This window comes from Callospermophilus lateralis (assembly GCF_048772815.1).
Source record: "Callospermophilus lateralis isolate mCalLat2 chromosome 11 unlocalized genomic scaffold, mCalLat2.hap1 SUPER_11_unloc_3, whole genome shotgun sequence".
NCBI classification, from domain to species: domain Eukaryota; kingdom Metazoa; phylum Chordata; class Mammalia; order Rodentia; family Sciuridae; genus Callospermophilus; species Callospermophilus lateralis.
Genome location: NW_027510155.1, coordinates 5,082,444 through 5,109,624, shown reverse-complemented (window position 1 = coordinate 5,109,624; position 27,181 = coordinate 5,082,444). Strand labels below are relative to the sequence as shown.

The window sequence follows — 27,181 nt, the reverse complement described above, 5'->3', positions numbered from 1 at the left end:
GATGAAGGCAAGGAACACAGTGACCAGAGGACTTAAGAAAGAAAAGCAAACAATCTGCCACCCTATTTGGGGGCTGATAACAAAAGCCAGAAGGGCCCTTCTCCCTGCAGGCACAATTTATTTGAAAAAAACTTAAGTACACAGCAGAGTAAATAGAAGCAGTATATTGAGTGCATTGCCAAGTGCCCCCTTCACTACCTTAATCAAAACAGCACCCAATTATGAGGATTTCTTTTGGAGGAGTTGTAATGAGCTGGTGTCACCTCAATTTTTTAGGGTTAGAGTCATGTTGTGTGAGCCTGCCATTTCTTCATGCTTGAGTCTCCTTTTTCAGCCTCCTTTTTCCTCATTGCCCAGAGCACACATGGCTGTCACTACAAGATAAAATATATTTGCAAATTAATTAACTTTGTCCAACACTTGGAGAATTGGATTTCTGTTCAGGGTTCTGCCTGAGTCATGGATTCTTTAGACATTGAAGGAATTCAATATCACATTTTCCTTATTTTCCTTTTGTATTCTATGGCTATCATTTTCCTACTTCTTCCTTCTGTCTCCCATTTATTATCATATTTCACCCAGCAGAATATGCTTTGGTAGGTGATGCATTATGAGAATTTTTAATCTCAAATATTAATTCATAACAAAACCAACAGCTAATAAACATTAGGTTGAAGAATAGTAGAAGGCAGCTGCACTGAAATTTCACTTTGTAAGGATTTCTTTCCTTGACTGGCTCTTTGTTTTCATTAAAAAGTGCACAAGGATGAGGCAAACAATATATAAAATGAAGAGAAGAACTTACAGAATGTTGGTTCTGCAATGAAAATCATTAAGGGATTTTTTTAAACAATCAAAAGCTTAATTCAAGAAGGAAGAATTTCAAATTCCTTACCAGTATCAAAACAAAAATATAAAATACTGTTAAATGTGTTTATTTGTATTCATTGTGTATTTCTAATGACATATAAAAAACAAACTAGTACAATATACTATTTTAATGATACTGGCATATACAGACACAGGGCAGTATTGCCTAAATGAAAGGAAAGAAAGTTTAAAGAGACATTTCGAGAACCTGTTTACTCAGATTGTAGTTAAAATTGAGGTGGCCAAAACATAGGAAATTCTTCAGAACATTAGAATGGTCTAGGATATTATGAAAAAAAACCCAATGGCACAGGGAAAAAAAAAGAAGACAAACTGAAAAGCTCCTGCACAAGATTGATAAAAATTGAGAGAATGAAGAGACAACTTACAGAATGGGAGGACATATTTGTAAACTATATTATCTGATAATTGGTTAACATCCTGAATATATATAGAATGCAAACAATGCAATAGCAAAGAACAAATAACCTGATTTAAAAATGTGCAATAGATCTAAATAGACATACTTCTAAAGACATACAGATTGTTCATAGGTATAGGAAATATGATCAATATTACTAATTATTAGGGAAATGAAAATCAAAGCCACAATGAGATCTCACTTCACTCTAGCTTCAATGGTTATTGTAAACATGTTTAAAGATAACAAATGCTGGGAAGGATGTGGAGAAAAGGGGACCCTTGCATTTTGCTGACAGAAATGTAAATTAATATGTTCATTGTGGAAAACAGTATGGGAATTCCTCAAAAAATTAAAAATCATGGCCTAGGGTTGTGGCTCAGAGGGTAGAGTGCTCACTTAGCATGTGTAAGGCCCTGAATGTGACTCTCAGCACCATATAAAAATAAATAAAATAAAGGTATTATATTCAACTACAACTAAAAATAAATATTTAAAAAATATATTTTAAAAAATGAACCTATATATGATCCAGCATTTATAGTACTGAATTCAAATACAAAGGAAATAAAATCAGTATATCCAAGAGACATTTGTAGGCCCATGTTCCATTGGAACACTATTCACGACAGATAAAAATGTAAAAAACATAAGTGTCTATTGACTGATGCAGCAGCACTGTGTCTATTATGTAAGACTTAGGAGGTACTAGTTCTTTTTCTCCCTATTCTTTTCAAGTCTCAAACTTAAGGGATAGTCAGTAGATAAATCCTTAGGATTATTTTCTTGGTTAGTATGTAGTTAATTACTTCAGTAAATGTATAAACAGTACAAAAAGTTACTTTATCAACCTTTTCTTTCTCCCTTGCAGTGCTGGGGATTGAACCCAGGACTTCATGTATGCTAAGCAAGCATTCTACTATAGAGCTACTTCCCAACAAACCTTTTTATAATGATTACCACACATAGAACTCAGATAAAACTTGCAGCCTCTATTCAGCTGAATAAAATGGGGCTGCTCTAAGAAAAGTCAAGTGTTAAAGTCACAGAGAATGATTACTTAGAACTATGTTTCCCTGAGTGTGTATGTGTGTGTATGTGTGTGTGTGTGTGTGTGTGGTGTGCATTTGAAGTGCCTGAATGACAGTTAAGTGATGCTCTGCTGCAAAAGATCCTCTGGGATGACATGCAACACTACTATTAAGAAGCTAAAAATATACTGTCATTAGTTTTTAAGTCTGTTTTCAGTATTTGATTTTTGTGCTACTTCCATTTAGTAAAAGGGTATTTTGCCTTATTCAAAGCCATCAGAATTTTATTGGCTTGCTATTTCAAAAGTTTTTATTAAATGGATATACATTGCTTCATGAAATAGCACATTCTACTTTAGGATTCCAATAGTAACAAGAGCATTGGATTTTATATCATATCCATTATAGGGTATAAATCTAATATTTTTTGTAAATATAATAATTTGCAAATATCCCTTTGTTGTGTGCTATCATGTGAAAACAGCTTTCTCTTCTTGTTTCCCATCTACAGCTGAGTCATGGCACTTCTTGTCCCTTGGAAATGGGAATATAAATTTGTGAAAGGTACTTTTAGAGAGGAAAAGAAAATAGTCTTTCTAAGCTGACAGACTGTGAAAGGATGTAGGCAAGGTTAAAAAAAGGCTTCTGACATTGATGTGTTAGCAAAATTTCAGAGAAATGGAGCCCCAGTACAGTTTATGCTCCTATTCTGCAGTGTTTGCTTGGAAGATGATGCTGTTCTGACAAAGATGGACTAGAAAGATCATCTGGACGCAGGTCTGCTATGCTCTGTATGTCTATGTTCTTGTATGTAGCATGTGAGGGGTCCAGACACTTTTGTGACTTCTCTTGAGCTCAAATTGAGGTGCTTAGAAAGCAGGTACATTACTAGAGGCCCAGAAGTAGAATAAACAGGCATATGGAATGATTCAAGCCCAGTATTCACTTTCTACAAGCATATCATTCCCAAAAGCCATGCATGACTAGAGTGGTTCTGTGACCAGAACAGATGTGATACCTATAGCAGCACAGAATTCCATTCATTATACTTAGGCCTGGTTCCAAGATTTCCACCTACTTCATATCTATGAGCATATATAAGATATTTCCTGCCTCTCAATTAATAGCCAGACTTCATTCTAAGCAGCAGGAGAAGATGCAGAAAATATAAAAGACACCTAGATATCCAAAAGAGACTATAGGACACAAAAAAATTGTTAATGGTTAAAAAAGGTCTTCTTCACTCCACATTAACCTCAACATACTGAGCATACAGAAGACAAGCTGAGAAAACTATTACAGAAAATTAATTGCATTTGTTTTTGTCACCTATGCAATATATAAATTTCCAAGCCAATTCAATACAATTGTACTACTATCCTACATAAGCATAAGCTATCCACTCAACTAATATTTTTTGAGTTCCCACAACAGAAACATCATCCATGTGTAGTTAGAAAAGGTTTTCAGTATTCCTTCATTACAATTCATCAAAGCATCAGCAACCGTATCATGTTCAGATATCAATAACAGAATCTCTTCTTACTCTCCCTCCTCTTCCTTTTTGTATAACAGGAAAGGTAAGAGCCTTCAGAGCACACTTCAAATAGAATTGCAAGTTTCTTTTCCCTTCTAGAAATTAACCATCTCCTAGGAAACACACATCTACTCATATGAGTTGTTATCATTTTTTCCTTCTTCACTATTTTTTTTCTAGTCTTGATTTTTGTTTCTTCTTCCCTTCCTCCATCTCAAAGCATAAACTTTAATAGTGAAATTTTATTCTCAGCCAACTTAATTATGGCCACTTAAGAAGTATCAGCAAGGTTAGGTACCTGTCTTTGGGAGCACTACTGCCTGTTTCTCATTACAGTGTAGGCAGCTGAGAGTCAAGAGTGCCCAAGAACTGATAGCAGTTTTTTCACCTTTGGTATTCTCTGAGTACATAGATCCTACACCTGTGTACAAAAGTAAGGACAGTGATTTTTTAAAAAAATAAATGACATCAGAATGCATTGCAATTCTCATTACACATATACAGCAGTTTTTCATATCTCTGGTTGTATATAAATATGTTGACATCAATTCGTGTCTTCATACATGTACTGTGAATAATGATGTCTATCACATTCCACCAATCTTGCTAACTCCCTGCCCCCTCCCTTTTCCTCCCACCATTTTGCCCTGTCTAGAGTTCATCTATTTCTCCCATGCTCCCCCTCCCTACTCCACTATAACTCAGCCTCCTTATATCAGAGAAAACATTCAGCATTTGTATTTTGGGATTGGTTAACTTCACACAGCATTATCTTCTCCAGCACCATCCATTTACGTGAAAATGCCATGATTTTATTCTTTTTTATTGCTGAGTAAAATTCCATTGTGCATATGTGCCACATTTTCAATCCATTCATCTACTGAAGGGCATATAGGTTGACTCCAGAGTTTAGCTATTGTGAATTGTGCTTCTATAAACATTGATGTGGCTGTGTCCCTGTGGTATGCTGTCTTTAAGTCCTTTGGGTATAGACCGAGGAGGGAGATAGCTCGGTCAAATGGTAGTCCCATTCCCAGATTTCCAAGGAATCCCCACACTGCTTTCCATATTGGCTGCACCAATTTGCAGTCCCACCAGTAATGTATGAGTATACCTTTTTCCCCACATACTCGCCAACACTTACTGTTGTTTGTCTTCATAATAGCTGCCATTGTGACTGGAGTGAGATGGTAGCTTAAAGTAGTTTTGATTTTCATTTCTTTAATTGCTAGAGATGATGAACATTTTTTCATATATTTGTTGATTGATTGTATATTCTCTTTTGAGAAGTGTCTGTTCAGGTCTCTGGCCCATTTATTGATTGGGTTATTTGTTTTTTGATGCTTAGCTTTTCTAGTTCTTTATATACCCTAGAGATTAGTGATTTGATGTATGAGGGGAAAATATTTGCTCCCAGGGTGTAGGCTCTCTGTTTACCTCACAGATTGTTTCTTTTATGAGAAGAAACTCTTTAGTTTGATTCCATCCCATTTATCAATTCTTGGTTTTAATTCTTGCTCTATAGGAGTCTTATTAAGGAAAGTTGGGGCATAATCCCACATGATAAGTTTAGGGCCTACTTTTTCTTCTATTAGATGCAGAGTTTCTGGTTTAATTTCTAGGTTTTTGATCAACTTTGTGTTTTGTACATGGTGAGAGATAAGAGTTTACTTTCATTTTGTTGCATATGGATTTCCAGTTTTCCCAGCCCTATTTGTTAAAGAGACTATCTTTTCTCCAGTGCATATTTTGGCACCTTTGTCTAATATAATTGTAATTTTGTGGGTTTGTCTATGTGTCCTCTATTCTGTACCATTGATCAACCAGTCTGTTTTGGTGCCAATGCCTTGTGTTTTTGTTACTATTGCTCTGTAGTATAGTCTAAGTTCTGGTATAGTGATGATACCTGCTTCACTCTTCCTGATAAGGATTGCTTTAACTATTCTGGGTCTCTTATTTTTCCAATGAATTTCATGATTGCTTTTTCTATTTCTATGAGGAATATCATTGAGATTTTGGTCAGAATTGCATTAAATCTGTGTAGTTCTTTTTTTTCTCTGAGAAGAAATGAGGAAAATTACCACATTTACAATAACCTAAAGAAAACTTGGGAATCAACTTAATGAAAGATGTGAAAGATCTATACAATCAAAACTACAAAACCCTAAAAGAAGAAGTCAAAGAAGACCTTAGAAGATGGAAATATCTACATTGCTCTTGGATAGGCAGAATTAATATTATCAAAAGGACAGTGAGTGATTTTAAGCATTTTCTGGGAGCCTGAAGGATAACCCCCACACCCATATTTTCATTGATTTGTTCATTCACTCATTCACAAATGCAGTCTAACTCATCTTCTTGCTTTGTATGTGAGTTAATTCTTTGTTCCCACTAATAATTTTTTAATGGCTCAGCTTCAACATGCTGGAAGGAAGTTTGAAAAAATAAAATTGTATAAAGAGCAGAAATATAATTTTGAAATGAAAAGATAAAGAGGATAAGCTCCAAGTAAGTGGATAAGCAGAGAAAAGTACTTAATGGCAACCATGAAGCACAGACAAAAGCAAAAGAAAAAAAAATTTCCCTAGGAAGAGGAGTGTGGAGAATGGTGACAGTGATTGAGAGATCAGTGTCTAAGAAGGGGGTCCCTGATGACTTCTTGGCTGTGGCATGCTTGGTGCAAGCATGGAAAGTTTCTGTGCAAAGGTGTAGGATGCCCAGTTGCTATGGTAATGCCCTTCAAGTGGAGGCTCTGTGCTAGAGTCTTATCATCCTCAACCTTGCTCTCAGTCACACAGCTCCTGGGAATGAAGAAATTTATTTAAGCTAAGACAACCATAATTTTCCTCCACCTTTGTTGCTCTTGAACCTGCCCACATAATAGTAGCTTTAAACAATGGACTTTCTTGAGAGATACACAATGCTCCTAACATTGCATATTTCAACTGCAGAATGTAACTGAGGTAAAAGCTGCATAATGTTTCTAACTCTGAAACTTTCACAAATACAAAGAATAATACTTGTGTAGTCTTTAATCTAATTAATATATATATATATATATATATATATATATATATATATATATATATATATATATAAAATAAAGATTGCTGGCATAATTCTTTAGATCTGCTTCTCTATCCGAGAGCAGCACTCCACACAATCCCAGCTGTTATTTTCACAATCTGAGTATGTGAGTCTTTATTCTTCCAACCTCCCATTTCCTGTCGCAGGAACCTGCTAGTTTGGCTACACTCGTCATGGCAAGGGAGGGTTATTGATTCGGAAGTCACATAGAATGTTTCTCTAAAGTGGAAGCAACATAGGCGCTTAGAATTAAAGTATCATGAAACTCAACACTTACAGACATTGCATTAAATATTCTGTCATTTCAGAGTGAAAATACTTCCTTCAACTCAAGGAACCTCTAACAAATGAAATAAATAAGCCACAGATAAATGGTGTCTGTAGGCTATGTAACCCAGGTAGTACTCAGAAGAATTAAAACTGATAGTGTTGCCAAAGAGTCCATTTTCAGAATCAAAAATAAGCCCCTTATTTCCAAATCAAATAGAAACATCTGTTTGTTCAGAAGTATAGAATTAAATGGCAATCTTATCCTCCTAGAAACATTAGCTGACTGTCCAGATATGAAAACTTTCTGTTTTCTTCACACTTATTTTCCACTTATCTCTTACTGTTTCTTCCTATAGCCAACACTGGACCTACATGAGGCTAGGTTTCAGTCTGTGTTACTTTCTTTTTTCATGCTATTTTGTTAACCAATCTTTAAATTTATTTAACTTTCCATGTCATTTCACTGCTGATTCTTCAACATTTATGCCATTTGATCCAACACTACTTGATTTTTTTTTCACAAACATTAGACTGCCTATTTAGTCCCCTCAAACAAGAAACATCAAAATAAAAATCTCAAGTTTCCTCTGAAGTAATTACCAAACTGCTTCTCTAAAATCTTACTCAACTGATTAATAAATTCAATTATTCCTAATTCACCCCTGGTATCCATATGCTCAACCAATCTACTAGCCAGTTACAGAAATAAGATTTCTAGAACATATATCAACTATTTTTGTTTTAGTATTTGTACCCATATTCTTCTTTGGGTAACTGCAATTTCTTCTGGGTTATCTCCCTACTTCAAAACCAAATCTGACTCTAAAGTATTTCCTCCCAAAAACCCATAATAGGTACTACAGCAAACTCTCCCCCTTATTGATCAATACTTTGTTCTAAGAGTGAGATAAATGTCTACATTCTGAATTTCTTAGCTTTCTTAGATTGTGTTAATGATGTGGCCCTTTCAAATATGTTTTTTTTTTTCAGAGAAAAGAAAATACCAAATCAAGGGATCCATATTCTAGTTTCAAGCATGCAACCTATCCTAAATTCTACTATAAGATTATTTGGTATTTAATAAAAAGTGGATTCTGGCATCACTTTTAAAACTTATTTAACCTTCCATATTAACAAGTCTCTTTTATATTGATACATATGAATAAGTGCCCATATATCACTAAAAGGTCCTCGCAGGGTCAGGAGAGTTTCCCACTTGTACTGGTTGTTAGGTCCATGTAAGCAGAAGGCCTCTGCAGTCAAGCAGCTCTTAACACCAGGCTCTGCCCACTAGTATTCCAGCAGACTGCAGAAGCTGAGTCTATATTCTCTTGCAGGATTCAGTATGTTCTGAATCCAAATAGCTATATGCAGCTCTGAAAACACCACAGCATCTTGCCACTTAAGTGTGCTTAGCTAGTGATATATACCTCTTGGTCAACAATATTGGTCCACATTTAATTAGAGTTTGGAGAAAGCAACAATGTTATTGTTCCAAATTTATGCTAAAGGTAGTTTACAAATATACACACATTATTGGATAGCACTTGAGTATTAAACTTTAGCTTTGTCCTAATTTCCATTTTCCCTGCAGGAGGCATGGCAGCAGTGACAGATCAGTATGCCCTTACTCCCTTGACCTTGGCCTGCACCTTCATGATATTCTTGGGTACATTGCCTACCCCCACCCTTTCCACTCCAATACAATGAGAACCACCCTGGAAGAGCATTCTAAGAAATAAGCCAGGAACAGAACAAAAGGGTTGAATGTTTCCTATGACATGAAAGATGTTGCTAAAATAAAGGGCCCCATACCCCTGCAACCACTGTCTCAGTTGCTTGCTTTGTGGGAAGGTCCCTCTGCACCTGGGCTCCAGAAACACCATAGCCTCCCTACAAAACCTGCAGAACACCTTGGTCTTTTTCCTCCAGTTGAAACCATCCAGTGAAGATGGTGGACTCATGAGCAACTGGTGCAGAGAGCCCAAATGGCTGATCAGGGGGAGCACTCCAAAGATGTTGCCCTGGCCACAAAGAATGAGACAGAGCTCAATGAGCCACTGTCCAATGAAGAGCAATATTTTCTCTCTGTGGCTTACAAGTATGCTATTGAACATGCCATTCCTTCTGGAGGATCATCAGTAGCATTGAGCAGAAAACATCTGCAGAGAGAAAACAGAAGATAATACAGATGGAAAGTATGGCAGCATAGTGTCTGTAGAGCTAGTGGCTGACATACTCTAAGAATAGAAGAGCAGACAGAAACTTCTATTCCTCATCTTCTGACCCTTCTAGAACCACCTCATCCAGCTGCTTTCTCCTGGAGAAGAGGACAGCTTCTCCCATGGTGTTGCTAGCTCTCCCCTCAAGAGAACCAGATAGTGCCAGTATGGCCAACACAGAGGTGCTGGTACCCTGTCCTTTAAGTTCTCACCTCAACTCTCACTTAATCCAATCAAGACAGCAGCTTGTGGGAATTGGGATCAGTTCTTTCATTTGACTCCTCTCTCCTCCTACAATTCTTCCTGGTCTTTGGCTGGGTCAGGGGCAAAGGCAGTCAAGCCTGGTCCAGGGCTCAGACCATTTCTCTCTTCCCTTGGCCTTGGCATGGGCCACAGGCCTGAGTGCAAGATGCACATGTACCTTTAACTTGCTGGATGGACTCGGGAAGGGTGGTTCTCCTCTAGCCTTAGTCTTGGCACATGTGAAGTGTGGATCACAAAAAATACCACCTTACAGGGGTCCTCAAGGATTACATGGGATTGAAATGGGAAAACAGGGGTTACCATGCAGTGATAATTGATGGGGTTGGGTCTTGTGGTGAGAGATACAGCCTAGGTCCATGCACATTTTAAAATTATCCTTTTCAGGGTTGAAGGGTTGTCACATGGGAGTGTATGTTTAGGTGTGTGGATAGCTCAGGCTGGTTCTCAGTGGCAATGGTGAGTCTCAGGGAGTGCACACGCACAAATACATGCAAACATACTCATGTGTACCTGGGGGCTTACCTGTCTACCTGGATTTTTGTGTCTTTTGTCTCCACCTTGGCAGGTGTCTTTTTTTGACCCATTTGCTTCTGCTGATAAGAAAGTTAAGCATGGGTTCTATCTCCCTGAGCAGTTCATTTTGATTCTGGCTATCCTGAGTGTCAAAATTTCTACTTTTCTTGGCAGGGTCTCAGCTTGGGGGCCTGGGGGCCAGGTCATAGGCTTGGGACAGTGAGTTAGCTTCCTGACCATTATCTTGGGCATGTTGAGGCACAAACCTGGGACATGTAGCCTCATCCACTCCCAGCAGCTGCTCTTTGCTGAGTGTTGACTACTGGGACAGATCAACAGCTTTGGTGGGAAGATCCAGGGGTTGTCACCTGGATAGTCTTGGGGGGTTGCATCTCCAGTGAAAATGGTCTTCAGGTGCATGGAAAGCCTCTTAGGACCTCTCAGAATATGGACCACATGGGTCTTGAAGGCAATGCCCCTGAATACCTTCAGGGAACTGTCATAGCTTAGGTCCACCAAGGGCCAGCCATTGACCTAGAGAATTATGTCTGTATCCCAGATTAGTCCACTCTATTCTGCAGTTCCCCCTTGAATCAGGTCCAAAATGATAACAGGTGACTTGATAACCTGCTCATTCATTAGTAGCCCCAGACTCCTAGCTTTATGTTTGAAAACGTGTACAGACCTGACATTAGGTTGGATCTACTGAACCTTGAACATACAATCTTCCAATGTGTCTGGCATTCAAGGGTCCTGCCTGAAGATCCCAAAACTTATTGAGCCAAGGAGGGGCCAGAATTCAGCTCTACTGAGAGAGGAACTGGAAAGACAGGGATAGAGAGGTTTCAGCTTTTACTGTGTCTGAGGTCAAGTCTGCCTCACCTTTTCATTGTCATGTGGCCATCAGTGGCATGATTTCAAGTGTCTCTCTTCCTACTTGTTCTCTGAGTAAACAAGAGCTGATAGCAGACATCAGGAGAGCAGTGGGACATGTCCCTGAGTCACAGGTCAGGCAGGCCAGGGAGAAGAGTCTGAGGCATGTGTCTAGAGGTGATGTGTAATCAATGTGGGCTCTTCTCTGGGCATCTTGACCACCTGCAGACCGGATCTGGGATTTTCAAGGTGAAGAGAAGAAACAATGGCACAGAATTCAGAAGAGAAAGATAAAAGATTGAAGGGGACCATCTCACACCATCTTCTAAATGAAAGTGGAAATGCAGATAAATTGTCAAATCTAGCTCAAGACACTTGGAGCTTTGAAGTCAACCTAGAAATGCAGCCTTCGTCCTCAAGGGAACAGCTCCCTGGTTAGCTGCAAGCTGTCCAGTTTCACCTCCAATATAGAAGTTCTAGGCAATCCAAGAGCCTCCTTGGGGAAATCAGGAACAGTCAGAAAGCAAATGTAAAGAATCACAGGATCTCTCTTGTCTTTGTCCCACCACAGAAGCTGTCATTTCAATTTGTCATCTGGCTTTCAGGTGTGTATGTTTTGTAAAATTTCCATGCACAGCTCAGGACCCCAGTTGGCATGGCTCTTTGGACTCCTCATTCCAACCATTCCACAAACTCCTACCACAAACCGCTCAGAAGAAGAAGGCCACCTTTCCATGGATCCAGGAAGAGCAGATGCCAACCAACATTTGTGAACATTTTTATAATTATTAGTTAGTTTCAACTTAAAAATATAGACTTGACCATATCAAAAATATGATTAACACGAAGACACAGGTCCACTCAAAACTTTGGAAGGTATTTGTGCCCCACAGACCATCTGAAACTCGGATGAAAAAACATAAGTATGGCCTTTGAAATTCGGATGGAAAAACATAAGAATGGCCTTTGATCAATGAAAGCTTGCTGATTGAAGAAGAAAAGCCCCAAAGAGTAAATATGACAATACTTATTGCATTTATGCTCTTAACATGTACATTTTCCTCTTTTTATTCTCAATAACTCCTCAATAGACAGGTAAACCAAAGCCAGAGAGAAATTCAGATCTTTGTTCAAGACTACTCAGGCAAGAATGGTGGAGGGAGGATTTGAAATTGGATCAGCCCCATTCTGGAGTCTGAGTTTTGAAACTTGCATGTTAATTATTTTAGATTTAGCCACTATTTATTCTCTGGTCCCACTTTTTCTCTTTGAAACACTGGCAATTTCCAAATGATGGATTTCCCTTGCTCAGCAATCTCAGATGTGGCTAGGGTACCAAGGGCTGGAGATGCTGTGGCTCAGTTGAGGCATGTGTAATTGTGTACACAGTGGGATGTGTCTGTGGGTAATTGTGTCCATGTGTGTTATGGTTTAGTGTCTAGGTGTCCCCCAAAACCTCATGTGTGAGATAATGCAAGAAGATTCAGAAGTGAACTGATTGGGTTATGAAATCCTTAACCAAATTGGTGCCTTAATCCTCTGTTGGGTATTAACTGGGTGGTAACTGTAGATAGGAAGGGTGTGGTTGGAGGAGTGGGTCATTGGTAGCATGCTTTTCGGGTTTATATTTTGTTCTTGGTCATTGTAACTGTCTTTGCTTTCTAGTGCCATGTCCTGAGCTGTTTTTCCTCTGGCACATCCTTCCACCGTGATGTTTTGCTCCATGTTGGGCCCAGAATAATGGAATTGGCCATCTATGGACTGAAACTATGAAACCATGAATACCAAATAAACTTTTCCTCCTCTAAAGTTGCTCTTCTCAGGTCTTTTTGTCACAGCAGTGGAAAAAGCTCAAAACAATGTTTCTGACAGGTCTGGGCTGGGGCAGGTGATCTGTGGGTGGAAGGTGGTGCAGGGAAGTGTGGGGGAATCAGAGAACTTCTTTCATCTCTTTATCTACTCTCCTTTCAAGTTCCAGCTCCATTTCCATGTCAGCACTTCTTTCTGCCGGTTTTCTCACCACACTTTAGTATAGATGGAGCTCCCATCTGCCACAACTAACAAACTGACACTCCCTCGGTTCACTTTTAATGACTTCCCAGGGTCACACCAGGGCTAAGGTAATGATCTTTTATAGCTTCTGAGAGCAGGAGGTGGATGCAGAGACCCTCAGCACTCAAAGGATATGCCCTCCAATGGGGCCTCTTGAGGTACTAGCACATCTGCAGAGAGCATTATATAGCCCTGACAGCCCCAGTATGGGTAAGGAGTAATGAATACCCAGCCAGACCCATGCTGCCTCCTCCATCTGGTGTCACTCTGCATGAGCTTCTCTATGTTCATGCATTGTCCTCTTGTTGTGTCATTTATTTGCTTTTGTGTGGCCCGTTCACCAGTTGAGTGTCTTTCAGCCTCTTGCTGCCAGGGGTTGTGGTTTTCAGAAAAGACCATCAGAGTCTCTGTGCCCTCTGTGTGCTTTCTCATTAGGAGGGTTCCTCACCCTCTCTCACTTCTTGAGTTCTCCAGAAGCCTGTTTTATATTTCTATTTTTTTACCATACAATTTTAATTGTGTAGTTACAGTCAATAACCACTCCTAATCAGAAAATTTCTGCATAAAGAAAACTGTGATACACTTATAAAAACAGCCAGCTGTAACAAAATAGCTGGTGTTTTCATAGCCATAAACTCATAAAAAAGAAATACACCTTTATACAGAAATTTTATACAGATGTAGCTTTAAAATTGATTGTAAACCAAAGGAAGACACATTGCAAACATCAATTATTTTCACATTAATTGCATAATTTTCTAAGGTGATCTATTAGTTTTATTTACCTAAGCTTATTTGCATGATAGTAAAAATTGCATACAACAATAAGAGCGAAGCTTATAGTATGAATTGCTTGGATAATATAGAGCACTTTTTATAGGCAACTGTGTAAAGCACATTTTCTCTATCTAAAACTTTAAGACACTTTGTTTTTACTGCCCATCAAAATACATTTATAAATAGAAAAGAATCAGTATGGTAACAAGAGAAGCAATATTACATTTAACGGAAACGTCCAAAAAATTAATCACAACATGACGCTGCAGGATCTACAAATAAATAATGAGGACTAAATTGTGTTTCACATTTTCTTCTCCTTTTTTTTTAAAAAAAAATCATGTAACAATGAGAATGAAAAAAAAATTACAGTGAACTTTTATTTCCAAAATAAAAACAAATTTGAATTACGGCAGTGCCATATAATACAAGGCATGTGTTGGCATACGTCATCTTTAAACTGCATTCCACAGTCTATAGTTCTTTTGTAACATACAATAGAGTAACAAACTCTTTTTTTTTTTTCCTTTAAAATAAGGGGCGAGTTTCCAAAGATCAGTGTGGAGTGTTACAGAAATAATTAAAGGAAAGGAAATCATTTTTCTCTCTTTTTTTTTTATTCAAAACATTACAAAGATTTCAGAATCACATTGGTTACACATGGAAAGGAAATCATAATCACAGAAGTTATAATGCTTGTTGGAGGCTCCAGAATAATAATTTAAAAAAAAAATCTCTGGTATCATGCTTAGGGGGCACACCACACTGGTGCAGCCCTTGAACACAAATTCTAATACCAAACAATCCTTGATGCTTCACCTGGGCTGCTAAGCAGTTTGTAAAAACAGAGTAAAACGTTTAGGGCAGTCTGTACTATTCCTTTTCCAACTTTCCTGTTTGTGCAAGTTTCTGAAGATTCATTGGCCAAACCATGAACAACGAAGATTTTTCTGAGCAAATACAAGGTGGACTTTTTTCATGTTGTTAGTAAATACCCAGTGGCACTCTGTTGAAAGACAATACTACTTGGATCTCAGTCTTTCAAATCAGCATTAATGTCTGTGTTTCCTTCCATGGACAGCTCTTCTTCTAGTTTCACCGAGAAAAGGGTGTTAGCATTTTTGTCTTGGACACTCTCTTCTAAATCCTTAAGCAACTCCTCTTCTTTGCATTCGGCCACATCCACCTCTAAGCCGGAGTTGTCCTTCAGTTTGCCATGGTGCTTGAGATAGTACCGCTGGTTCTGAAAGAACTTGATGATGGTGTACTTGGGAAGGTCAAGTTGGGCGGACAGAGTCTGGATGGCCTCTTCATCCGGGTTCAGGCCTACATCTTGAATGAAACTCTGAAGGATTCCCAGGGCTTCCACTGAAATTTTGGTTTGTGGCCGGGTCTTCTGCCGGGTCTCCTCATCAGACTCTGCGGGCGAGGCCACGGTGGGCTGGCGCGGGGGATGCCTGGGGCCGGCCTGCTGCTGCGGTTGTGGCTGAGGGGGTGGAGGTGCCTGGGGCTGCTGCTGCTGCTGTTGCTGCTGCTGCTGCTGAATCTGTTCTGCTGGAACGTGGATGATGTGGGGCGGCCTGTCGCCATGGTGTTGCACCGCATTGCTCTCCTGCTTGTAAATGGCATCACACTCTGGCTGAGGAAGACTGAGGAACATTCGGATCATGGACAAGTTCTCCCACGGAGTCCTGTTTTCTGGAGAAGGATCTTCTTTCCAGCCTAACAGCTCACACAACCATCCCTGGCTTTTGGTTGCCTCAACCTTTGCAAACAGTGCTTGGGACACTTTTGCGCGCTTCATTTCCTGCTGAATCTCATCATAAATGGAAGCATTAATGTTCATGGTATTGTTCTCTGGTTTCCCATTCCTCTCAGTGGCAATAGTAGCTGTTTTCACCTGAGGAGGGCGGCTGGGCGGTGTGCTTATCAGGGGCGCAGGACCCATGGCAGAGGCAGTGTTCAAACTCCTTTCCCTTTCATCCTGGTATATTCGGTCCCTTTCTGCTTCGGGTAACTGCAAGAAATTCTGCATAGCCCGAAGGTTTACCAGAAAACACTGGGATGCACTCTTGGGGTCCTCTTCCTTCCAGAGGATTTCTGAAAGCAAGCCCTGAGTTCTATTAAAAGCCACACGTGCAAACACTGCCTGGGAGATTCCTGCTCGTTTCAGTCCATCACGAACCCACTGGTAGATTTCGGAAGACACCTCTGTGTTGGTTGAAACCTGTTGCTCCAAAGTCTTATTCATAGATCTACTGACAGGGGGAGGATGGTTCAAGTACTGTTGGTTTAAGGACTGCTGGGTTAATAGTCTATTCACTGCATACTGCTGATTCAGTAGCTGGGCCATCACCAGCTGCTGGTTGACCAGCTGAGGACTGATAGGCATTGATACCAGCCCAGGGTGCAGGTTTGGAAGAGGGGTCCGGACAGAGGGCTGGCTGCCATGGGAGAGCTGTGCAGGGGATGGAGGCTGCTCAGCTGTGTTCCCTGGGGCTCAGCTGTGTTCCCTGGGACCGGCTGCTGGCCAAAGTTGACATGGTTGGCACCTTGCTGGGATAGCTCAGAAAGACTATCCATCTTGACCATCATATCTTTTGTCTTCTTGAAATGTTTGTACCACCTTCCAAATTCTTGACATTTTGCTGCTGAGACATTTGCATAGTAAGTGCTGTTCACAATGGAAGAAATCATACTCTGTGAAAGGGGGCACTCCTTGGCCAACAACTCTGATTCATATCTTTCAGTAAGTCCTTCAGAGCATTCCTTACTGTGGTATTCGACCATTGTTCGGGAGGCAAGTCTTCTAGTTTGGGGCAACTGTGTAACTGAATTTTCAATGTGACCACATGATACATATCTTGAAGCATATCTGCTACCGTAGCATCAGGGGCATCTGTGACATAAGACAGTGGAACTGAATTCCACTTTCCAACCTGGATTAGCCCTTTGGCCTGGGCAGCAGAGCTATGTGAATAACCTAGAGACAGCAATGCCATTTCTACCAGCTGGTTGAAAAGCATATCCTTTCTCACCAACACAAATTCCTCATGCTCCTCCTTGCAATCATATTCAATGGCGTTTTCATAATGTTCTACCACGCAGAAAACTGGTAGCATGGTTCCTTTCCTAAGGTTGGTTTTCATCAGATGCCCGAGTGTTTTAAAGGCACTCCCTGCTTGCACCTGTACTCCCAAGCCTTCCTCTTCCTAGTGGGCTCCCGTTCTGCTCCAGGCGGGCAATCTTGGCTGGTGGACCCTTCGGATCGCTTACATTGTTAGACATTTCTGAATGTTCTTTCCCCTGAGTTGCCTCGTTCAAATGATCCATACTCAGTCACTGTCTAAAGATCACCACTTCAAAACTTGACAGCATATAAATAACAAAAACAAAGGAGATTTCCTTTGCAGCCCGGGTTCTTGAAGTGAAGTTCAGGCAGCAGATCTGAAGGCGACTTCCCCTGAAATTGTATTATTTTCTCTTCCCCTACCCCCGCGCCCTGTAAGCGGGGGAAGGGCAGAAACAAACATCTAGAAGAGTAGCCATGGGAGAGGGGTTTAAAAAAAAATCACAATTCGAAAATCAACGTATATGATTTGTAAAATGTCTAACGTCAGAGAACGGGGTTTTCGATGGGGAGGAGGGGAGAGTGGGAAGTAGGGAGGAGGGAGAAGATAAAATTGATCTGACAAGTGATTCGTTGGGGGGGTATCCTAAAAACAAAGCAAAACCCGTTATGAGCTGTACACTGTGGTGGTGCTGGGGAGGCGAGGTGGTGACTGAGGAATCTCTTAAAAAGAAAAAGAAGAAAAAAATATCACTGCGGACAAGGTCTCCAAAAAGGAAGGGGATTAAAAAAAATCCCCTCTTCTCTCTTCCTCCCTGCTCGCTCGGGCTCTTCGGTGTGAGGACAGAAAGTCTTACTTCTGGCTGTCACTTGCAATATTATTCTCCAATAACCCCGGAGAACGCGGAGAGGGGAAGGCCACCTCGCCTCCCTGCCAATCGCCCCCACCCCCTCCCCAGCGATAGCGACTAATATTAACAAACCTTAAACTTTTTCCCTACAGCCTCGCACCCCCAACGAGGGCATCTACCAGGGGACAGAGAGGGTGAGGGGCAGCGGGTCGCGAGAAAAGCCCCGGGAAGGCACTAAAATGCCACTTTTGATTCCGCCCTCCCTGACAACAGCCCCGAGGACCCTCTCCCTGCCCTTTGACTCGGGGCTGGGAGCGTCTGGGGAGACCAGAGAGTGAAGGGAGAGAGAGGATGGGGGGAGGGGGAGGAGGAGGAAGATCAGAGGGGACCCCAGCCACCTCTACCGCCTCGGCAGCGACGAACTCCCCGCCCCCTCCCCCAAAAAAGTCTCCAAGCTCTCACTCTGCCAGAGTCCTAGGTAAACAACGAACACCACAATGGCACTAGGACTTGGGGGTGGAGGGGGAAAGAAGCCCAGAAACCCAACCAAACTGATCAGGAGTTTCCCGAAATGCAAAAGAGGGGGGGGGTGGGAAGCGTCCTCTGGAGTCGCCCAGGCTTTTACGCACGGCCCGGGCAGGCTAGAGGGCGGCTGTTGCTGTTGTTGTTGTGACGAGGCCGGTTGTTGCTGGGTGGCACTGGGAGAAGTGTGTGTGTGTTTGTGTGTGCGTGCGTGTGAGCGCGAGTCCCCCCACGGGGCTGTTTCTCTCTCTCTCTCTCCCTCGGTCGCTCTCCCCCTCGCTGCCGTCTCTGCCCCCATTAAATTATTAGTTGACTCATCCCTGCCGCTGTCGCCGCCGCTGCTGTGCCCAGCTCGACTCCGCGCGTCCACCCGGGCTGCAGCCCTCTACGCCGCTGCTCCTGCTGCTGCTGCCGCCGCAACCGCCGCTGCCGCTGTAACTGTCTCTTCTTCCTCCTCCTCATTTTAATACAAAATCACCCCGCTCGCAGCCCCAGCCCAGAGCACGCAGCCTCCTCCCGGCCGCCCGCCGCCGCCCGGAGCCTTCCCCAGCGGGGCCGGCTCATCCGCCGCGTCCAGGGAGCGGGAGGGAGCGAGAAAGTGGCGGCGGCAGCGGCGGGGGGAGGGAGAAGAACCTGTTTTATATTTCTGGGAACCAAATCCATGCAGGATGCTTGCTGCTTAGTTGGAACAGCTGTTTCTACAGCTGGGAACTCCAGAATGCTCAGGTGTCCATGTTCAGTTCTGGTCTTTATTCTTTTAGGGAAAAAGGAACTTGAAGGTAAGGGGTTTTTTTTTTTTTTTTTTGCGGGGGGGGGGCAGTGGCAAGAGATGTTACTAGGCTCAGCTTTGGAGACTGGACCCATTGAAGAATCATGTCTGTGAGTTGAGTACTGGGGAGAAAGAAAAGCTTTATTCATTGACCAAAGAATGGAAGAGAAAGGGTTTTGCTCACAAATCAGCTTCTCAACTCCAGAGTTAAGGGGTTACAGACACAGGAGAGAAATCATGAGGAGAGAGAGAGGCTAAGGAAGGGGAGGAATAGTCCTGTGTTTTCTGGGAATAGGCAGACATCTACCAGGAACTCTGGTGTCACCTCTTTTCATTCCTTTCATGATCTGGTACTTCTGGTCCTGGAAGCTGGTAGGTGCCTTTAGCCTTGAAGTGTGGAGACTGAGAGCCACAAGGCAAGTCTGGTAAAGTCAACCCTATATTATACTTTGCAGAAAACATTTCTCCAGCCCAAAGATCACACACCCTGCCTTCTGTCAAAAGTCAAAATGATGGCAAATTTAGTTTGAGGTCAAGATGGCATTTATTTGTGATGCATGAATCAGGGTAGCCGTCATTCTACTCATCAGGGTTGAGTATAATCAGGCTCAGATGTTGAGGCAACAAAGGAGAGAGACACAGTATGAAGACAGAGATGCCAGCCTTTTTATCCCATCCCATTGCCCATACGACATCTGTAGGCCCAAGTGAAGACTCAGTGCTTTCAGCAACAGTGGGCCTCAGGTCCCTGAAGGGCCCTAGAGAGCTATTGTCATAACCCACAGATATCATCTACAGCAAAGCCAGTGGGGGATTAATAATGTTATTGCCTAGCTGTGTGTCCTCCAAAATTACTGGGTTTTTTTTTATAAGTCAATTAAGAGCAAGTGAAAATAGAGAGTTTATTTAGCATTTTCCTTGATAACACTGGTACGGCTGGCTAGGACAGGTCACCCCATTCCTTCAGTGTTCTAAGTCTCTTCTTTGCATAACTGCTTTATTCTTTTCTTTATCTGCAGATGGACTTTTGCTTCTCCTATCTGTGTTTAATGTTGGCACAAAGACCCAGACACTCTCAGTATTTCAGAACATTTTATAATTCTGGACACATCCCGTTAGCCCGTCAGCATGGCAAGAACATCAATACAAAAGTTACTGGAAAGAAGCCAGTGTGAAAATTTGGAAAGCCCTGTAGTTTATCTTTATGGGGTTCACACATGTGGAAACTCACAGGTGATTTGAAGGGAGGCTGATCTCTGTATGAGGAAAGAACTGCCATTAGTTCTAGCTCACTGATCACTCTAGGAAGACATATGTGCATGTATTTCATTCAGCTCTCACAACCAGCCATGACATTGGTCTGTTTGTTTACATACATTTAGTAGATGAGGAAGCTGGAGTTTAAGGACTTGCCCACAGCACCAAGGCTAGATGGTGGCTGGGCCAGAAATACCAGGATCTTCTAACCTCAGGTGAACCACTCCTCTCTGCATTAGATCACAATCCTACTCTAATGAGACAGGAAGCTCCGGATACCGAGAGGTGGAACTGAGCCCAAAGATCACACACCCTGCCTTCTGTCAAAAGTCAAAATGATGGCAAATTTAGTTTCAGGTCAAGATGGCATTTATTTGTGATGCATGAATCAGGGTAGCCTTCATTCTACAAAATAGTGTTCCAATGAGGCAATAACTGAACAGGGTTTTATAAAATGCAAACAAGGAAACAGAAGAGCAGGGGAAAAATGGATAGGTTAACATTAGGTTATTTTAGGTTACTTTTTTGGAAGTGTGAAACAGAAGGGACTTCCTTGTTATGCTGACTCAGGCAGACTGGAAACTATTGTTTTAATAAAACATTGGAGTTATTTTGTGCTCCCTTAAAGCTTCAGTCCCTCCTACCCACTTGGTACCAGGGATTGAACTCAGGGGCGCTTGACACTGAGCCATATCCCTAGCCCTTTTTTTAAATTTATTTTTTTAAACTCTTTTTTAAAGTATTTTAGTTGTAGATGGACACAATACCTTTATTTTATTTATTTATGTTTATGTGGTGCTGAGGATTGAACCCAGTGCCGCACACATGGGAGTCAAGTGCTCTACTGCTGAGCCACAACCCCAGCCCCTCCCCAGCCCTTTTTCTTTTTTTTTTTAGTTGTACACAATACATTTATTTTTTTATTTGTTTTTATGTGGTGCTGAGGATCAAACCCAGGGCCTTGCACATGCTAGGTGAGTGCTCTACTGCTGAGCCACAACCCCAGCCCCTCCCCAGCCCTTTTTGAATTTTATTTAGAGACAGGTTCGTGCTAAGTTGTTTAGGGCCTTGCTAAGTTACTGAGGCTGGCTTTGAATTTGTGAATCTCTTGCCTCAGCCTCTGGAACTGCTGGGATTATAGACGTGTGCCACTGCACCTAGCAAAGCTTTTAGTTTGATTGTGGGGCATTTGGCCTGCGCTATTTCCTTTTGGTCTGGTCTTGTCTGGTCTTTGGAGCCTAGTGCAGAAGTGCAGTCCAAAACCATGCGTTTCCATCAGTTTTAAATTCCCAAACCAATGCAGCACTTAACATCCACTTGTGACCTTTCTTAGTTGATTTGGGCTGCTATGATAAAGGTGCCATAGACTGGAGAGTTTAAACAACAGATGTTTATTTCTCTCCTAGAGGTTGGGAAGTTCAAGATCGGGGTGCCAGCAGATCCAGTGTCTGATGAGCACCCACTTTCTGGTTTGCAGATACTGCCTGTTCTTTGTGCCCTTACGTGACAGACAGCAAAAAGAGGACAAGATCTGGTGTCTCTTTCATAAAGACCCTAATCTCATCACAAAGGCTCCATCCTCATGACCTAATCAACTTCCAAAGGCACCTCTAAGTACCATCACATTGGGGGTTGGGCTTCAAAATACAAATTTCTGGGGGCGGGGGGATGTGTATGATCAGTTTACAGCTTTACCTTCCTACATCCAGGCCTCTGGTTGAAGGCTGGGAATTTTTTAGTGTCCAGAAGGCCATTGTTTTAGTCAGATTTTTAGCTGCTGTCACCAAAAGATCAGACAAGAACAATTAGAGATATAAAAGTTTATTTGGCTCATGGTTTCAGAGGTCTTAGTCCATAAACGGCCAACTCCATTGCCCTGGGCCCAGGTGAAGCAGAGCATCATGGAGAAAGGTGTGATGGGGGAAGCAGCTCAGGACCTGGGCACCCAGAAGCAGAGAAAAGCTCCATTTTCCAGGGACAGAATATAAACCCCAAAGGCACACCCCTGGTGACCCACCTTCTCCAGCCACACCCTTTTGGCCTATAGTTACCACCCAGTTAATCAATATCAGAGCATTGATGCACTGAAGGCTCGTGTACCCAATCATTTCACCTCTAAACTTTCTTGCATTGTCTCACATGAGCTTTTGGGGGGACACCTCATATCTAAGCCATAACAGCTGTTACCCCAAGGGGACTTACAAACTTGTTGATTATGGGAAGAAGGAAGGTAATTGGCAGAGTCCTCTAAGAACACCAGGCTAAGGGGAGGGGTGTCAACTGTTTTCATTTGTTTCCCAGGGGCAGCAATTACATATCCCACAGTAAATCTAGTTATAACTTAGTTTTACCTTATTTGGCATACAAAGGGACGAGGTCCCTCTTATCTCTAGAGCCACAGATATTGAAAAGATATGCAGAGTTCTTATAGGGGCTGTAAGTAAATAAAGTGCAGGTGATTATCTTCTTCCTTGTGAGATGTATAAATCTTTCAGGATTGGGTGGGGCTAGCTTGACATACCTGTGACAAGCCTTTGAACACCAAATAAATATTTTCCCATAAAACTAGGAATTGCATTTAGGAGCAGTTAACTCTCAGGCCCAGAACAACCTAGACAAAGCATACAGTTTGGAAGGATCTGAGTTACACTGAAAGTAGATCTCAGAATGGGACTATAACTTTAGCTCATTTAATTTTATCCCTTTCCCTATCTTGATCTTACTCAGGTTAATGTATGGTGGTGGGAGGGAAATGAGGCACGGGGGCCAGAAAAGTGCTGTTCTTATTTGGAACCACAAGAATCTTCTCCATCTAGGAGGCAAGGCAGTTGAAAACAGCATTAAAATAGGCCTCTGGATACTGGGTGTGTCCCAGGATTACCACAGGCCTGGTATCGGTGGCATTTCCTCCACACTCAGTGACATGGGATTCTCCTGCATCTGCATCTCTCAGTCTCAGAGGAGAGTACAGAACCCTGATGTTCTTCATGGCCTTGCACTGAGGAGCTGGTGGTCCTGTCTTCATTCTGTGGTTGGGATACCAGCTGGAGATGGTCATGTGGGTTCACGGAGCCACCCATGGTCCTGGTCTGAGGAGGAGGAGAGTGAAACCACAATTATGTCTGTAGCAGGGTGCTGTGGTCCTGCTGTGCATGTAGGGCATCCAAGTCAGGGCGGAGGCAAGTGCACACATTGTGGGTTTCAGTGGAAGGTAAACAGACTGAATATCCAGAAAACATTAGAGAGATCCCAGCCTCCAAAGATGGCACTACTGAGCACGGCTATGTGTTCACCTGTCCCTACATAGATTTGCATAGGTCAGTTGGGGCCCTGCAAAGGCTCTGGGAGCAGAATCTGCTTGAGTGGGTATAGGAGGCATTGTGACCAGAGCCCACCAGGGACCCTAGGAAGGAGGAAGGAGGACTTCCAGGTGCAGTTCTGGATGCAGGTCTCACAGCACAGATCCTCAAGATAAGATGAGCTCTCATTCTTGCTGCTCCTTTTTGGAGAAGACAACCTCGAGTGGGGAAAAGTCTACTTAATTCTATCTATCTTTCAATTAGCTTGCTCTTTTTTTTTCTTTTCATGTCAGCTAGGTAATGTGCCAATGTGGTAACAAGGTTTGAGGGAGATGTCTCCCAGACAACAGTGGGCAAACCCAATCCCCATGCTTGTAAACCACAAAAGGATCAGGATTATTTTTAAAATTTTGCATCACTCTCCTAAGGCATTAGGGTTCAGCTTTGTAGATCAGAGCTTTGTAACCAAGCCTTCTTAAATGAGCTTAGAATGAGAAATTTCAAATGAATCGGTATGTAATAAATTGACTATGAAAATAAGCCTGTTACAGAATAAGTCCATAGCTTGTGGCTACATTATCTTTTCTTCTCCATGACAGCACAGTGGAATGCTCCTTTAGAAAGCACTGAATTGGGTGAATTTTAATAGCTACTCCTTCTTGTGTTGAAAATTCACCAAGAACAGGCTTGTACCACCATCTCAGTAGCTTTGCTCTAAGACTCTTGAATTTTTGCCAATAGACTTACAATTTGAATGATCAGATGAATAAATGAATTGAATACATATGATGTACCATCTTCTTTCATACCAGCCTGAGGAGGGAGGTAGAAATGTTTTTACTTTACCAATAAGAAAATAGAGGTTTCAAAAGAAGACATTACTTAAGATCATACTGCCTGTGAATAGTTAAACCAGAGCGAGAAGTTAGTTGTTTATTTCTGAATTGCAGATTTCTCTGCCACAGTGTTCTGCCCCCTGAAATCTACTCATCATTTATTTGGTCCTAGGCACTATGCCATTTTTTTTCTTTTGCAGTGTTGGGGATTTGACCCCACCACCTCATGCACGCCAGGAAAATGCTCTACCACTGAGCCATATCCCCGGCTCCAGGGCATCTATTTTCATGTTCATTATCTAATGAAACTCATATCCATTGTAACCCAATGATAGAGGAACTAGATGCAGATAAACAACAGAAACTTATTGCTCATAGTTTGGGAGCTGGGAAGTCCAAGGTCAAGGTGCCAACGTTTGGTGTCTGGTGTGAACGCATATCTGACTCACAGGTGGTGCCTTCTTGCTGTGTCCTCACATGGTAGATGGGGCAAGGCAGCTCTCAAGGCCTCCTTCATACAAACACTAATCCCATCATAAGGTTCCTCCATTATTAGTCATTTCCCAAAGGCCCCCTTGCCTAGTATCATTATATTGGGTGATAGGGTTTCATCATATGAATTTTGAAGGGACACAATATGTAGCAATAACCAAAACACCTATATAGAATGATGGTGAGCAAAGCTGGGCTGGGCAGAGATTTCCTTTTGTCTAGGTAGGAGTGAGGAGGAAGCACAGGGCTTGCTGAGGGCTATAGCTGAGCCAGACAGATTCATGGGAGATGGAGTCAGCACAGAGAAAGAGGGGGCCGACCTTCCTTTCCAGGGGAAAAAGCTGCTGGTTCCTGATTCTGTCTGCAGAAGGGGGATGATTTTTGCATTTGTAACTGAATGTGTGATAGAGATATTTTGAGTTGAAAGTATCGTTGATTGGTTTGCATGTTGGTCTGCAAATTGAACATCATACATGCATTGGCGTGCTTCAGGCCTGGGCCTTGTCTTGGTCTTTGGTTGCTATGACAATAATCATGTGGGTTGAAATGACTGAGGAACACTTCTTGTTTCCTGACTTCAGGCTTGGTTTAGAAAGAGGGACAACAGCTAAAGAAGCCTTAGATATCATCGTCTCCTTGTTGGAAGAACATGGACAGGGTGGGAATTATTACGAAGATGCAAACTCCTGTCATAGCTTCCAAAGTGCATATCTGCTTGTGGATCAAGATGAGGCCTGGGTGCTTGAGACCGTAGGGAAGTACGGGGCTGCTGAGAAAATCACAGGTGAGTGGTTTTGAGCATGTGAAAGACTGAGATGGATGTTAGCTGGACCCACAGCACCAGATCCAGAGAAATCATGCTACCATGCAGCCCCTGTCTGTGCTGACTCTTCATGCCTAAACACACCATTCACTTCTGGGCATCTGTTTCTGGAGATGCGCCTGGGGTTTTCTGAATCTGGAGTGAAGGGATGCTGGCCCTTGGGAAGCATATTCCTAACATTTCCTATTTTTTGTTTGCTTTCCAGGCAGGACCCAATTCTGACTACAGGCTGCTGCATGACTCAAACCGTTACTCTGTTGACCAAGGTGGTCATTGAGAAATCCCTTCAATGGGAAACTGTTCTGAGTTCGAAGCAGCTACCGTGCCCTGTAGCTGTTTGTGGTTTGAATGGTCCTCTAAAAGAAGGAGTTTGGGTCTGTGTGAGGATTATTTAGTGCTACTCTAGACCAATCAGGCCATTTCTCTGTGAGGCAATGTTCCTAGAAGGGCATAGAACTTGATGATCCTCATGGAAGGATTTAGTGCTCTTAAAATTGCTGCTCTATGGCCCTGGGTCCTAAGACAGCACAGGGAAGGAAACATTAGAGGTGTGAGTGGTGACCTTAAATTAGTACCTCAGCACTTTCATATGCTAGATGGGATTGGATCCCAGAATGGGTTAAAAGGCTCCCAAGAGTTCTAAGGATTGGCCAGTGACATATTCTTACATTCTTTAGGACGGAATGATAAATGCATAGCACATGCACTGCCACTCTTCCCTCCTGTATCCACAAAGACATGGCCAGTAGATTCCTGCATACTTCTTATTGAGCCTATAGTTGGCCTATATATTTTTTTCAACCTAATTTACCAAAGAATCAGAAATGATGTTGGGATGAAACCTGTTTACCACACTTGCCTTAGGGGTGACTGGTGCCAGATCTGACCTGAGTTAGAAGCAGATCTGGTTCAGTAATTGGAAGTCATACTTGTTTCCTGTGCACAAAGTCCAGTGATTAGGGCTTCTCTGGATGTTGGGCGCATTGAACCCCATACATAGTTAGTTGCCCATGGAGGCAGACAAATCTGGATAGTGGTTTCCTGGTCAAACTGTGTGAAGGCAGTGTCTGCCTGGCTAAGGGAGTGGTGTTTTCTCATTCCCATAAGACTATTGAATGGGCTAGAGGGTCCCTCAACAACCACAGGAATTTCTCCACCCCTCTCTTCCTAGCATGGAACCAGCAGGGTCTGTGCCCACTTTGCCCAACTCTTTCAGTACTTATAGGACAAGAGCAACCTGTGTGGCCCATCAGGTCTCCATCTCTCCCACAGTGCAGGAACCTCATGCACCTTTCTTTAATGTTTTTAGTTATAGATGGACACAATAACTTTATTTTGTTTATTT

The 27,181-nt window shown here is 42.2% G+C and overlaps 1 non-coding gene and 1 pseudogene across 1 annotated transcript; both read right to left on the bottom strand.

Moving 5' to 3' along the window:
- Window positions 1-14,950: 14,950 nt before the first annotated feature.
- LOC143386009 (DNA-binding protein SATB1 pseudogene) lies at window positions 14,951-17,334 on the bottom strand (annotated as a pseudogene).
- Window positions 17,335-23,972: 6,638 nt separating this feature from the next.
- Window positions 23,973-24,076, bottom strand: LOC143386031 (small nucleolar RNA U13). Its single transcript, XR_013089532.1, has one exon. It is a non-coding gene; the product is annotated as a small nucleolar RNA U13 (small nucleolar RNA).
- Window positions 24,077-27,181: the final 3,105 nt, after the last annotated feature.